The sequence below is a fragment of the Lissotriton vulgaris genome, chromosome 11, assembly GCF_964263255.1.
Source record: "Lissotriton vulgaris chromosome 11, aLisVul1.2, whole genome shotgun sequence".
Taxonomy (NCBI): Eukaryota; Metazoa; Chordata; class Amphibia; order Caudata; family Salamandridae; genus Lissotriton; species Lissotriton vulgaris.
The window spans coordinates 1,006,205,282-1,006,221,107 of NC_141699.1; the positions used below are offsets into that span (position 1 = coordinate 1,006,205,282).

Genomic DNA, 15,826 nt, shown 5'->3' on the forward strand with positions numbered 1-15,826 from the left:
AAGGAAAGTTGAACCTTCTTAATTGCAGGATATTAGGGGTTCTGGAAGGTACTCTGGTGTTTCAGGAAAGGCTAAAGATTTACTGGATGAGCCTTGGGCACCAAGTACTACAACGAGATATAAAGGAGTTTGGCGTAAATGGAGTAGTTGGTGCATGGAAAAGAATCTGGATCCCGTGGAGGCTCCTGTGACGGATCTGGCAAATTAATTATACAAATATTTTTAGACAGGCCTATCTTACACGGCAGGCAACCTAATTTCCTTGTTCACATTAACTTTCCAATTCGAATTGCATGTATACACAATCACTCTTTTGTTTTCAATTACTTTCGATATCTAGTTTTTCAATTAAGTTCCAAACGTTAGTGTCTTTTTCCATTGAATTTTTTTTATTGAGTATCCAATTCCATCACACTTAAAACAGACCCAGTCAACATGTTTCATCCCTTATAGGGACTTCATCAGGGCCTAAACCATTAAAAAAAACATGTAATCATTACTTTTCACTTATTTAAATCAATATCTCTGGTTCTTATTTTTACATTACATTTTCTAAATTTTTCAATTTCTGTGTGTAATTTTTAATCTAACATAAAACCACTTCCATTTTAAAGAGAGTATTGATCAAAATTTCTTTACTAACCTCTGTCAGGTATATTAAGACTATTATATAAACACCATTTCCAAAAATTAAATTAATTTGTGTATTCCTTAAACCAAAAGATAGACATCAACTTTTTAAAGAGTGTCTTCAATTACCAAGTGCATACTGCCGAACTAACACCTCTAAAACTCCTCAAATGCACATACAAAAAGATCACTACTTTAATTACAATTTGATTTATCCTCTTTCTCAAAATTCTTATTTTCCTTTCATTCTCCGTTTAAATATTTGAGCTCCTATAGTCAAGAAAACAATTTATGTGTCAATACGCTTATAGCCTTTCAATCTCTTCCTTTTGTTTATTAAGTTATGTTTCTCCTCGTTATCTTCTAACCTGCTTGATGCAGTGTTAGAGAGCCATCCCCTGATTAACTTCCAACCCCTACAACTGAGTAAACCTATATTCCGGGCATAACTAAAATTCCCCTTCTCTCATATCCTGAATCATTTCCCCAACATATCATTAAATTATACCAGCATCATCATTTGCAGTCCCTTCATACCTCATATTCCTCCTTCTAGTCTTTGTCCCTCCCCATGGGGTTATCTCACATATCTGCAAAGGTCTCTTATCTTTCGAGCAGCCTTTCAGCATGTGTGTCCTAGTCCTATTCAATTGATCTGTCTTAGGTGCACTTTCCCGCCTCTTAAATATATCTCCAATTTCAGTAACCGGTTTCAGCTGTGCGCTGTCCGAGTTTTGACTGCCAATCCATTATTCTATGGCAGCCATCTTGAAAGTTCTTCCTACTGTATTCATCCTCCATAATCACATTCAAGTATCCCGGCAATCCACTTATCGTTCCTTTCCTATCATAAACTGAGCGATATCTCAAGCCTATAAAGGGCGTTGATATATTTGCTGTATTTTATAAATGCCAGAACCACCTCTTTCGATACATATACGTGGTCGCCATCTTGTAATGGCTATCTCGATAAACTTAAGAGTGGACACCATCTTATAATGGGTTTCTTGTTGTTAACCTAAGACTATCCTGAGTCCTGACTGCCTATCCATTATTCAATAGCAGCCATCTTAAAAGTTCTTCCTAGTGTATTCGTCCTCCATAATCTCATTCAAGTATCTTGAAGCTCTACCGTATCGCTCACTCCATCTCATAAATCGAGTATTTACCTCAGTCCTTTACTAGGTGTTAATATATTTGCTGTGATTTTATAAATGCCGTACCCCCGTTTATGATACATATATGTGACCGCCATCTTAAAATGGCTATCTCAATACACTTAAGAGTGGCCGCCAGCTTATAACGGGTTTCTTATGATACATATAAGTGGCCGCCATCTTGTAATGGCTATCTCAATACACCCAAGACTGGTCACCCTCTTATAAAGGGTTTCTTGTTGTTAGCCTAAGACTATCCCCTGTCCTATTCATATGAGGTATACCACTGACCCGTACCTTGTCCCTTATATTTCTAATGTCTGTTTCCCATTAGCATCATCTTTGGCCTACATATCAAGCCCTGTCCCCACCTCACATCTTTTTGCTAGCATGTAATGTGCTGTAGTATCTTCCCTATCAAATTTCAAAACTCATCCTAACTCATTTAGCTCCGTACCCTCCCTTACTGTTAGTGTGCAGTGCTCTGTACACACAAAACAGCGTGCTATACCATACCGTGCATTTTTAAAAGAAGTAATGACTTTTCTGTTCAGTATTCAGCCCCTTCTCCAGAGACTGCAATCTCGCTATCCATCTGGCTTCCGTTTGTCTAAATAACAGTTCCCGATCTCCTCCCCTCTGCCTCGGGCTCAGTCTTTGAATACTATGGAAGGTGAAACCGGTCACATTGGGGTGTTCAACTTCCATGTGTTGAAAAATTGGGCTTTTGCTGTCCCTGTTCTTCACGGATCGCTGATTTCAGCATCCTAATGGTGCTCCTCTACACAGATTTTCTGACAGTTGCATACAATCACACAAATCACATGGGTGCAATTACATTTAATAAGTTCATTCACATAGTACTTTCTTTCCGAATTGTAACTGAATTCCTTCAATTTGTTTATACCCATTTTACACATATTACAATCCGTACATACATAGTTCCCTTTCGGTTGGTCAGGTATCCAATTTCTACTTCTGTACCTAATGGAAGGTTTGTAGCTGCATGTGACCAAACTCTTCATGGTAGCCCCCTTCCTATAGGTCACCCTCGGTTTGTCAGTGAACCAATTAGCCTAACCTGGTACCCTGTAAAGCAACCCCCAATGTCTTCGTAGTATCCTGTACAACTCATTGAGAATTTGCATTAAACTATTCTGCAAAGCCACTGCCACAAACAGCATTTTGAGAGCAGCAGAGAGTGGACATCTACAAAGGCAGTGTCCGTCCCATATAATCTCTATGATGACAGCGGGTAAGTAAGGCAGCTGAACCCACAAAGTGGTCGATGTGGATGTGTACCCCCACATCGGGATTAAATGCTCTCCATATATTAGTTAAGTGCCAGTGATGCAGCCAGTCTCCCAAAGCGGGGGCGTTAGAGGAGGCAGCTGTGAGCGGTAGTGGGGCGAAGGATCGGTATATTGTGGTGTCAAGGATTGCATTGAACCCCCCCCCCCCCCCCCCACTGAGCCAGAGGAAGGCACTCCAATGAGCTCACATACCGCCTGCCAGAATATTGCCTGTTCCAGGTTGGGAGCGTATACAGTCCCAACTAGCGAGCGTCTTCCATGAAGGCACCCACTCACAAACACATATCTACCATTAGCATCCACCTCCGTCTCATCCACTGTGAAGGGGACACCAGGCCTCATCCAGACAAGTGCCTCCATGGCGTATGAAGAGTATCCAGTGTCAAACACCTCACCACGCTATCTGCACTACAGCTTGCAGATCTCGGGAGAAGCAAGGTGAGCCTCCTGCAGCAATGCTGTGTGGGCTGATCTGCGTTTAAGGTGGGAGTATGTGACATAGCGGCATGCGGGTATATGCAAGCATCTTACATTGCCAGTATTTATTTTAATGGCCGACATTATCGCGCAGGCTAGGATTGTATCTCTGTGTGGGTGTTGCGGTGCGTGGGAACAGATGAGGTGTTGAGACCTAATTCTACAGGTGAGGGCCACACCTGTCAACATGTATACTGGTAAACTATGGAGAATAACATATATAGAAGAGATAAAAACAGCAAAAGCATGATAGGGAAGAGAGCAGAGGGACAACATGTATCCTCCCAAACTATGAAGAGCGCCATGCTACAACTACCGGCTGATCACACCAGGTTTCTAAGTTTTGTGGCCTACTGAGGGGTTTAAGGCGAGCTCATTGACTCCCCAGAATGTTGCATTAATATGCACATGGTGCTGAGTCATAATTACTAAATCCAATTGTGGGGAAGGGCATCTGTTCAGCTGGCAGTACCCTCCTCCCTGATATCAATGTCTCATCAATGCGCACAGTACATTAAGCTGCAGCCTGTGGCAGAACAGATCACTATCAGTTATAACAGTTTGTCTCCCGTTTGTGACGTGACGCTGGGAGGTCTACTTGTTTCTCGGCCAGATGGCCATGTTGCTCAGGAGTCGTCCTCGCTGATTGGGTGTTCGAATGAGGTATCCGGTTCCCGCCTGTCGCCATGTTCGCGCATTATAGCAGATTTTTGTAGAGCCTGCAGCCGTTCCTGTATCACCTGTTACAGCGGTGGGGGTAGGCATCTGCTGAGTCTGCGCTTCCCTCTACAACTGGCCACATGATCGGCACCATCCTGGGCGAGTCCCCCACTTCTGGGTCACAAAACCTGGTGCCTGGTATACTCCAGCCAGGTCCAAACCTCCTCTGACGTATCAAAGAAGTGGGTGCTGCCCTCACAGATTACTCAGAGACGAGGCAGAAAGAGGAGGGCGTATCAGATGTCCAGTCCACGCAATTGTTGCTTGACTGCCAGAAAAGACCCCCTCTTTCTTTGTACTTCCATGGTATAATCTGAGAAGAAGAGCACTGAGGCATTTTCCACCTTCACGTCTCCTAGCTTGCGAACCAATCTGAGTAAGGCGTTGCGGTGGCTGTAGTTCAAGAGGCAGAAGAGGAAACGTCTCCGTCTCGTTCCCAGTGGTGGGCAGCCTGTCGGCACTCTGTGGGCCCACTGCAAAGAAGGGTGAAAGCACTCTGGTCGGCAGCAGGTTCCATACCCATTGTTCAGTGTATGCCACAGCATCAGCCCCCTCCGTCTCGTCAGGCAACTCCACCACCCGGACATTATTCCATCGGGTGCGGCCTTCTGCATCCTCTGCTTGCCGTTCCAGCAACTGTACCTGTACATGCGGGTCTTGCACTTCGGTCGACACAGCCCTGTTTGCAGGGCAGATCTCTGTCCACTCTTGTTAAATGTCACACACCTTGTCTGCTTGCTTGCGATGATGGGCATGCAGTAGGGCGAAGTCTACTGTGATTTTGTCAATGCGGTCTTCAAGAGAAGTTTGTGTTTGGTCCAGGGAAGTATCCGGCTTCTCCACCTACTCTAGTTTAGTGTTGAGTGCGAGGGGCGTTGCCCACTCCAGTGGCCTCTGATCTTGGTCCCCACAGGTGGCTTTTGTGATGGGCTGTGGGTCAAGGATGCTGCCCCACATGCTGGTGTCTCATTACTACTGGAAGTGTCCTGGTTCTAGGGAGAGGTAAGCACTATGGGTCACTGCCATGCACCAGATCTCCTGTTGTGTGGTCCTCAGGGACCCCCCAGGTTCGTAACCACCGGGCACCATTCAGTGAGTGTCCTCCATGCCTAGCTATGCCCGCAGGTGCTTCCTCGTCTGGGAGGTGTGTGAGGTCATCTATGTGCTCTCCTCATGCCTGCGTCACTGCGTGAGCCTGGGGGAGGGGCCCGTCGCGCATTTGGACCTGGGCCCGATGTGACCCCTGGGTCCCAAGACTCAAAGCTGTCAGTGATGAGGCCAGTGGGGGAGGCAGTGCCAGTCATGAGCTTTCTCCCATGGGGTTCCAAGTTTCTCTCATGTCCTGCAGTACCTGTGTTATCTATAATACTGGTCGCTTGGGCACCCAGCTCCTAGCACACTGTTGCTTGGTCTGGGCCCAACATGACTCCGAGTCTTGGCTTGTTGCACGCCACCTCCCCTCTCCTCACCTGTCCTCGTGCACTGCCTCTGGCCCAATTTGATTGTGGTGGCTCACATAGACGTCCAGTGAGTGCCTCTTCAACCCCAACCTCACCTGGCCAGCAGCTCGAGCGCCGCAGGGGCCAGCCAGCCACAAGACATAGTCCTGGGATGAGTGGAGCCCTGCGCTCTCATTCAAGAACACCAGTCCTCACGGAGCCGGGGGCTACCATGGCGCCTTGCTCCATATCCCACGTCATTGCCTAAATGGGTTGCAGGGTGTAGCAATGTGCCAGCATTTATCATCTAGCCATATGGTGTGCTCCTTCGCATTTCACGCTTCCCAACATCAGAGCAGCCCAGGTTCAGCCTGTTGGCCCGGCCATCAGTGCCCCGTCAGCAGCCCACTGGATTCCTAATATCTGCGGCCCTTGGTGTAGGCATTTCACCTAAAATTACTGTCGGACATCTTTGTTGATCTGATGGCAGCCAATCAGCCTTAAGATATGTTGCCTTCGCGGACCCTCTGCAACGTCAAACTAACAAAGTAATTGAACCTTAATTTATCAGAAACTACTGAACGGATTTCTACCAAATCAAAAAAGCACGCTTTCTGGACCACGATCTCACTATCTGCCAAATTTGCTGTAATTCTATACAGCCATTTCTTACTGTATCACTGTTCAATATTTCTATGTAAATATGCATGGTGACCCTTTTTCTCTGCCGCCACTTGATGGATTACCTAAAAACCTTCAAGGAGCTGAGGAGGATGAACTTTTTTTTGTAAGGTTCCATGACGATTCGTCAAGCAGTCAAAGTTACAAAACAAATATAAAAAATGCTTTTCCCATGGAATCATGATACTAATTATAACAAAATAACATAAATAGATATATTATTTTAGGCCTGGTTCTTGAGATGTATGTACTCATTGGTATTTATGTAGTGTGAACCTAGCTAAGAAGTAACAGAGTGCTGCTCATTTCATGGGAGGTTGGAAGTGGGTCTGCAAGATGAGGTACATCAAGTGGGGATTGCACAAATATATTTCACCTTTTGTTAGGCACAGGGTGTTTTGTTCACAATCACACAAGATTGAGCCAGGCACTGAGGTCAGAACTTGAACCTGGATCACCAGGTTTCAAAGTCAGCAGTTCAAAACACTAGGCCACATCTTTTCCCTAAGTTTTAAGTTTCCATGAATATGTCTGCTTGCTCAGTCAGGTAATTGTTCATAATGTTTGAACTCTGCTCTAGGGCCCCCACCCATTATTTCATGTCAGTGAAATGGGGCTACCCTCTTTACATGTTTCAACATCTTCTGAACGGCAGCTTGCACTTTGAAATTGACTGCTTTAGCTGTTTGATGATTCCTGATGTGTTCTTCTCCTTTAATGTCAAGAAAGTTTAGCAAGGAAGTTTAGATGGTTGAGAGTACTAGCTCTAATATTGTTATTTACATTTCTGAAGCTGATAGCAGTGATTGATCATTGAAACAAGTAAACTAGAAAGTCTCAGATGGGCATGGATTTGTTTGCAAAATTATCATATTGCCAGTTATCCTCACTTTGAGGTCCCATGGCATCTTCCAATCCAGCCCCTTTAACCAGGTTCTCCCACTTCCCACCTGATCTGTGGTCATTAAGTAATTCCTTAACCTGCTTCTCTCTTCCTCCAGACCAAGAGCATCATTTCAATCTTAACCTGTCTCCTGCCCAGATCCGGAATAGTTGTTTCAGAGGTCGGTTCGGAAAGAGATCATCAGCTGAGAATGAGTTGGTCAAGAATGTGGCCTGTTACATTTCAAGAGCTGCTATACTTCAAGTCAACCTTAATTTGCCTGGACAAGCCCAAGGTAGCATTTAGGATCAAAGGTTGGCCAGGCCTTTTCCAATTACATCATTTCTCAACACGGCAACCACTGTGATTGCCTGTTGAATTGGAGGAAACCGGAGTTACAAGAAGCATACCTCCTGTAGGTGCATGTCACGGGGTATCGAAGGGGGTGACGAGGAGTTCAGATGGAGTTACATAGCTATTAGACATAGCATAATAGAATCATGAATTTGATTTTGACTTTGTTCAGCATATGATAGCATTTGTTCAGAAGCAGCTTCGAATGGCCTGCCCAAGAAAATGGGGGTATTGCCCCTCAGGTGAGAGGATATATTCTGTCCATTCTCTATTATTCAACTAAGCTTTTGTGACCCTGGCGTATAGTGTCTAGTCACCTCTCCGCCAGCAGTGCACCATATGCAATGGGCAGTATCTGAGTTGCATCACTAAGAGAATTTGAAGCGAGGGGATCAGATGAAGAGTTCTGTGGCTGGCTTCTCTTGATGAGTCTTCCCAGTGCTACTACTAGACTCTCCATAGTTTAAGACCAGCGAGATCCCTTGACTTTCTTGGCTTGCTTCTGGTTCATGATAGAGGTTCTCTCACGCTGTGTCTGCGTCCTCAGAGAAAACCCAGGTGTTATGTCGGAAAAGCAGAACCTTCTCAAAAGAAAGCGCAGAGGTGATCTGGTAGCAATACCCAGCGACAAGCCAGATTGGACCCCCAACTTACAGCATGTAAAGAAGAAGCAATCAGGAAAGATACAGAAGGCCTGAAAAATCTCCCAGAGAGGGATAGAGACATCACTATGAGGAGAGGCCGGAGCGCACTGGGCACGTAAAACTCTGCAGCTTCAGAATGATTGAGCCAAAATCCAGCAGTGCATTCTGCCGGTGAGATCCATAGTGCTGTTACCAACACAAAGCCGTCCTAGAGTGTGAAGCCGCCACCATACTCCCCTTCATCCCTCTACAAACACCTTACCCACCATCAATGCTCAAACATTCAAGGCATTTTTTTAATACTATCCCAAACCAAAAAGTCTTACTTACTACCATGGCACTCCCTAGAAAATTGTCTTACATTCAAAATCTGACATCCCACTGTGTTTTTCAGATCTGCAGCAGGGCTCCCCTAGTATGATGTTCTGCATGCACAATGGTTATTCCAAGTGGTTTCCTTAGAATAAATTGCAAAGAAAGCAGTTTTTTTTAATGGACAGTCAACTGTATTAGGGTAGTAGTAGATACATAGCCTATACCGTTAGAGCCTCAAATGTAGATACTCTCAGGAGCTCTACCATAATGATTATGCCAAGGCTATCCGGGTGTTCACAAGTTGGATCCCATGCAATGAGAACCTATTCCTAAAGTGTCAATCAAAGACTCTTCTATCCTATCTAAAATCTAGATGAGCAAATGTATGGAAAAGGCAAAGCAAAAAACACAAGAAGAAAAGAGATGAACCAGGTATTGCAGGATTATTGCTCTCTTTCTTGAGGCATTGGCTTCAGTGTGGTGCTCCATAGCAGTAGGCCATCAAGTTGCCAGTGAACATTCAACATGCTTCTGGTGCATCAACAGGGATAGATATGATGATGTTTTGTTAATGTTAGAACAATGCAAGCAAAACCCTGTCCTTAGAAAATGTTTATGTCTGTCCTATTAGTGACACAGCACTATTAATTTTAATTATTTTTGTGTTGGTCTAACCCAACCTATTTGATATTGTTCTTATGATTGTTTATACATTACTATTAAGCAGTTACACAAGGCAGTAAGCAGAACATAATGAAGGATATTTGTCTTTATTAAACAAAATCACATTATAGTCGTTAATTGCTCTTGATATCGGCTATTTTAACGTGTGCAGTAGCCGCGCTCTATAGCTCAAGCACATCCCCATATGGTTTGTTTAAAAGTATGGGAATTTGTGTGCCCAGAGTGAGATAGGTTTCTTGCCTAAGAGACAGTAATATGTCTGTAGGTCCACTGCTCCATGTTGTTATCCTTCACCCTCTGTGTTGCTTCTGCTGCCCTTCCCATGCTGCTTTCCCCTTCCTGTGCCCTCCGTGTTGCTTCCACCCACTGAAGCACTCTGTGTTGCTTCTGATCATCCTCAATATCCATGTTTCTTCATTCGCCCACACGCTTATAGAAAAAAATATTTTTGCACCACCTTATTTTTTATAATTTGCCAATCCAACTTGGATCAGTAAATAAAAAGAAAAAAAGGACACTGTTGTTTTGTCGGCATGCACCTGCATGGTGCGCGTGCTTACAAAATGACCTGAGCTGCATCATAAGCTTTTTTTCTCTCCTCTTTAGCAATGCTGACCAGAAACAGGAATGGCATACAGCATCACCAAAAAACAAACATTGCCCATAGGTCCCAAAAGCGTTTGCCAATGCTTGTTTTAATCTATAGAACTCATATTTTTATTTGAAGGTAACAGTATTGTGTTGGTAACAGCACTGTATTAGGGCGGGGATGCATTCTCTTTTGTGAGGATAGTTATGAATGAGGGAAAAACATTGCATTTTCAGATTCTCTGTCACATTCAGCTTTTTATAAATTTCCTGTGACTCTAGGCATGGACTATACATGTAAGAAATACAGCTGGAAATGGAGGTGATGCCTGAGGAATAGTGAAGCAGTTTGAGAGCTAAATCTGCCTAAATTGTTTTGGGCAAGTTGATGTCAAAGAGCCCTACCACTGTGTTGTAATTACAAATTGAATCAATGGAACCTGGTGTCTTTAGTTTTAACAACTATTGGCAAAGTCAATAGGTCTGGCTTTAGTTTGGTGATGCTTGCAACAGAGGCTTGCACACATGTTCTTTCCATATGTTGGCACATTAGAAGCAGACCTATAGGCCTTGCCAAAGCTTGTCCACTTGTTTTTGAAAGGTTAAAGCAGATGCAAACATACACGAAGGTACCAATAACATGGCAGTATTTGGACAGAAAAAAGGATACTAATGTGTTGTTCACCCCCAGCACAATATTCTGTCTTCAAGGCTCTCACATATTTGGCCTTCACCTTCAAGATAGCTCAGCAAGTTCACTATTTGCAGTTAGAAGGCATTTATTGGATAATGTTTAGGTTTTTGTTATCATGGCAGGCAAATTCAGTCTTTTGTTCTTCCAGAGGTAGTGAATTAAGAATCACTACTGGAATAAGATGAACGGCTTACTTGAACTATCATTAAAAGACTGAAATATTGTTAATGTTAATGTTAATAAGGATTTGTAAAGCGCACATACACAGGTTGGTTTCATGGTGCTATATATAGTATGTGGAAAAAGGTAGGGCTAGGACCTTTCTCAGGATTTGCCCGGCGCTAACCGCCCTTGTACCATTCAAGTTTACCAAGCAATGAGGCAGGCGCCGGAGACCAGAAGGCAGGAAACAGAAGTTTATTCCGACGGAGCAGAACACATCAGATCAGACAACAAGGTATCGTCTCGAGGTGCTCTAACAGCCTCTCGGAGGCCTGGCCTCTTATACACTGGTTTATGGCATGTGACCTTTCTTTATTACAATCAGAACTTTGTAAAGCAAGGAAAAGACATCCCCGTAATCCTCGTGTCAATCCCACCCCCATATACCTTCACAATAGAGGTCCTCAACCTGCTGATAAGAGGAGGGGGTCATCACGCAGCTGAGTGTTCCGTCGAGTCTTAGGATGTGTGCGCCTGATCATATCACAGGGGGTGGGGAGGCCTGGATCAATAGAGGGTCCTTTGAAGGAGAGCGACCTCATACAATAAGGGGCAGTAAATGATATCTCCCGGCTTAGGCAATGGCCTCGGACCTGTGTGGACAGTCGGACACGGGGTGAGGGGCCATCAATGGAGTGGTATTCATGCTGCGTGGACAATCCAGTGCAGAGGGGAGGTTTATCAACAGAGGGGCATTCATGGGAGGAGAGGAGGTGTTGGTCAGGCGCTGGCGTGACTCCCAAGGACAGGGTCATGCAGAAGGGTCATGCTCATAAGGAGGAGGGAGGGGGAGCCAGGGTGCGCGGAGGATGCTTGCTGGGTCAGAGGGGCGCGCTGGCGATCGATCGTGGACAGGGAGACCATGATATCTAAAATGGCTGCCGTGCACGTAGTACATAGGTGACAAGCTGGCGCAGATGATGTTCAGATCGCAAACTAAAATTCCACAGTCCTCCCTTTTAACATGTCTCGCCAACTTGTCAGTTTGGATTTATCCCCATAAGGCCACGTATTTCTACTTCATAGAGGGGGCTCATGTGCTCATTTCGGAAGTCCAAAGTCTTTGGGCACATACAGTTAGAAACAAGGCCGAACAAAGGTGGCAGACATTGGATACCTAGGCAACACCCACATAATATTACAACAGGTATCAGCACGAAGGAAAACAACTTCCAACCCCAATTCTTCAAAGTGTCCCAAAACCAGCTCCCAAGCGACCATCCTTCCTGTTCTTGGTGAACCTCTGAGGACAGTCTGTGGAGGTGTTCAATGGCTTTGTAGACTGAAGGCGAGTTGTCTGGCACGTAGGTGCAGCAGCTGGATCCGATGATGCGGCATGCTCCTCCTCGGTCGGCTAGGACCACGTCTAGGACAAGACGATTTTGAAGGGTCACGAGGCGGACCGCCTGAAGCTCCGCAGTGTTGTTGGCGAGGATGCCAGCCGTGATGTTGATCGTTGTTTCTACTGCCTGGGTCAGGTGTCGGATAGCACGGCTGTTTGCCATTGGGCCCCACAGAGGAACAAGACCCTTTGCTGCATCCAGGAACTGTGCTCCGGTGGAGTCGGCTTGTCCAAGGTCGTCTGCACGCCTCTGCCGGTGATGGTTGGCAGGGGCTACATATGTGGGTGGAAGAACGAAGGCAATGTAACAGATACCCCTCCAACCCTTCGGGAGCCAGGTGTAAGCTTTGGTGCCACACACAAAGTACATGTTCGGAGAAGCAACAAAGGAAGGGGGGTCAGCTGAGTCCAATGTTCTGGTGATTCGGCAGGCGCTGTGACCCACCAGCTGCGTTCCATGGCCTTCGAGACACACGAGACCTGTGACATTGATAACAGACAGGGCCACAGTTAGAGTGGCGGTAGTTTGTTTTTGCAGATGAGTGAAGGTGGTTCTGGCTGGATTGTGGAGCACCTGTACTTCGACTCGTTCTTTGGCTGGAATGTCTTTGATGAAGGTGGCGCCTGCGAGCGCAGGACACAGGGCAGCAGGGGTCTTTCCTGTTTTGTTCAGCCAGAACCCAGAGTAGAAGTGTGACACTGTCCGGCTGGAGGTGGCGTTGTCCTTGTGGCTCTCTTGCATGAGGATCAACCAGGCGAGGCAAGAGCCGTGAACTGAGAAGGGTGAAGGGATGAAGGGGATGGAGTGTCCAGTGGCATGCGGGAGCAACCCGCAGATCCAACAGTTCGTAGCATTCGCAGCAAGGTTGTGTTGGTGCAACAGTTGCACGAAGGAATTGTTCCAGAATTCCCTGCGCCTTTCTCGGAGCTGAGGCGACAGAGAGATTAGGTGATGCTCTTTCAGGGGGGTCGGCTGTGCAGTAGGTAGCAATGCCTCATGGGCCGGTGCGCTTTCCTCCAGAATCCAGAAGGAGGTCATGAGGAGGAGGCAGTAGAGGAAGACAATGAAGAGTGCAATTGTCTTTGATTTGTGCAAGTTGTCAGTCTTTGGATTTCTATACTGAGTATTTCCTGTTGCTTCCATCATCTTCATATCTGGCGCTTCCATCATCTTCTTATCTGGCGCTTCCATCACCTTCAAGGGGCTCGGTAGTGGGCAGAACCACAGACTTCGTTTAGCTTCTCTCCCGGCAACCCTTGATTGTGTTTAGGTCACCGTTCTGAGATTTAACTTAGTCCGTGGCCTACTTAGCCGAAACTCCCTCCTTTCGACGCAGGAAATACCCTTCTCTGGATGGCACAGTGGGATCAGAGAATTTTGCAAGTTCGAGTGCCTCAGTATCGGGATAACAGTCCAATATCGGTCGGTCTTTGCTCAGGAGCTCTTCTTGGGTGCTGACGTTTTCTGTCGTGGCCAGGTTTGCAGAGACCTTCCGGCAATGATGCGCGTGCAGCCAGTGCTTCTTCCCCTCCACTCGGAGTGCCGTTCGGGTGGTGATCAGCACTTGCCAGGGGCCCGTCCACCGAGGTTCCAGACTCTTGGTTCGCTGGAAATTTCGTATCAATACGAAATCTCCCCGTTGGATGTCATGGCCGGGGCCCCTGGAAGCATCGGGGATGGCCTGCTGCACCTGTTGATGAATGACAGACAACGTTTTAGTTAATTTGCACAAATAATCAGACAGTAGGACGTCCGGGACGTCATGAATGGAGGTCGGTTTGGGAGCAGTCCAGAGATTCATCGGTCGCCCAAACACGACCTCGTAGGGGGTCAAATGGTGCTTGGTGGGAGTGGAGCGCATCGATAACAAGGCCAGAGGGAGGGCATCCGGCCAGTTAAGTCCAGTGGTGGCCACTATTTTTGCCATTTTCAGCTTCAGTGTGGCATTATGGCGTTCCACTAGACCGGCGGATTGGGGGTGGAAGACCGCATGAAATCGTTGCTTCACCCCCAACCCTTTTAGGATTAATTGGATAACCTCAGCTATGAAGTGGGGGCCATTGTCGCTCCATAAAATTCGACAAAGGCCATAGCGAGGGAAGAATTCCTTCAGTAGCACTTTGGCAGTAGTCATGGCAGTGTTGTCACGGGTTGGATAGGCTTCTACCCATTTGCTGAAGGCACACACAATGACTAGTACATACTTCAGGCTTTGGCATCTCTCTAGTTGGATGAAGTCCATCTGAAGGACCTCGAAGGGGTGATTGGGGGTCCCAAACCCTCCCCGGGGTACTACAGTTCCTTTCCCGGGGTTGTGTTGCAGACAGATAAGGCACTGCTGAACTAGGCGTCTGGCTGAGTCAGGGATTTTGTCGTTATGCCAGACTTTGGAAATGAGTTCGATCATGGGTGCAGATCCTATGTGTGCGGGGGAGTGAGCCATTGTCAGTATGGGAATCAGATATGAGTCGGGCAGCAACCATTTGCTTGCATCCTTCGTTCGCCAACAGCCCTCCTCATCCTTCAAACCCACCCTTGCCCACTTAGTCAGCTCGTGAGGGGTGCTGGCCGACTGTATGTCTCTGATCATTATCCTTGTGTCACTCCATGTTTCTGCTTGTGACCTGGTCATGTACATGCGTGTCACCGTCCTATTCTCAGCTGTGGTTCGTGCAGTGATGTCGGCCAATGCATTCCCTTGCCCGACCAAGTCTGTCACCCTTTTGTGTGCCTGACATTTTATCACCGCTAATCGTTTGGGGAGGAGAACTGCTTCAATCAGAGCGGAGACTAGATCTCCGTGGAGGATCGGGGTGCCGTGGGACGTCAGGAATCCCCTCTCCCTCCACAGGAGCCCAAAATGGTGGACCACTCCGAAGGCATACTGGCTGTCCGTATATACGTTCGTGGTGGTCCCTGCGGCTATGATGCATGCTCGGGTGAGGGCTATCAGCTCTGCTGCCTGGGCAGATCGTTGTGTGATGCAGGCTGTCTCAACTACTGTTCGGGCTGTCGTTACTGCATAGGCAGCTGAAGTGGTGCCATCTGGGAGTTTGATGCATGAGCCGTCTACCCATAGCTCTCCATCGGGGTCAGGAAAAGCAGTGTCTCGGAGGTCAACCCTACTCCTAGTTTGTTCGTCCGTGAGGGTCACACAGTCGTGGATGGGAGGAATGTCGGGGTCATTTTCAGGCAGGGGTAACAATGTGGCAGGATTCAAAGTCGTGCATCTCTTTAGTGTGATGTGGGGTGCAAGCAGAGTCAACTCGTACCCTGTCAGTCGTGCGCTAGTCAGGTGTTGGGTCTTGGTCTGGTTCAAGAGGGTGTCGACTGCATGGGGTACTAGCACTGTGAGGGAGTTGGAAAGTACAATTCCCTCGCTCTGACGGATAGAGACAGCAGCGGCGGCTACTGCTCGAAGGCAGGCAGGCAAAGCTCTGGCTACAGGATCAAGAGTGGCGGAGATTTAGGCACAAGGGCGCTGCTTAGGACCAATTGATTGAGTTAGGACAGACAATGCGCATCCCTCCCTTTCGTGGGTGAAGAGGGAGAAGGGTTTGGAGTAATCCGGGGTTCCTAGGACAGGCGCTGAGCAGAGTGCATCCCATAATTCCTTAAAGGAGGCTTGACACTCAGCGGTCCAAGGAAGCGGGGAGGGGACATCTTTGGTCAGCAGGGCAAG

General features: G+C 46.8%; 1 protein-coding gene across 1 annotated transcript in view; it reads left to right on the forward strand.

The window, feature by feature from the left end:
* LOC147683927 (histone-lysine N-methyltransferase MECOM-like) overlaps window positions 1-15,826 on the forward strand; it is a 1,500,386-nt gene that overhangs the window by 649,343 nt on the left and 835,217 nt on the right. The gene's annotated exons all lie outside the window — the stretch shown is intronic.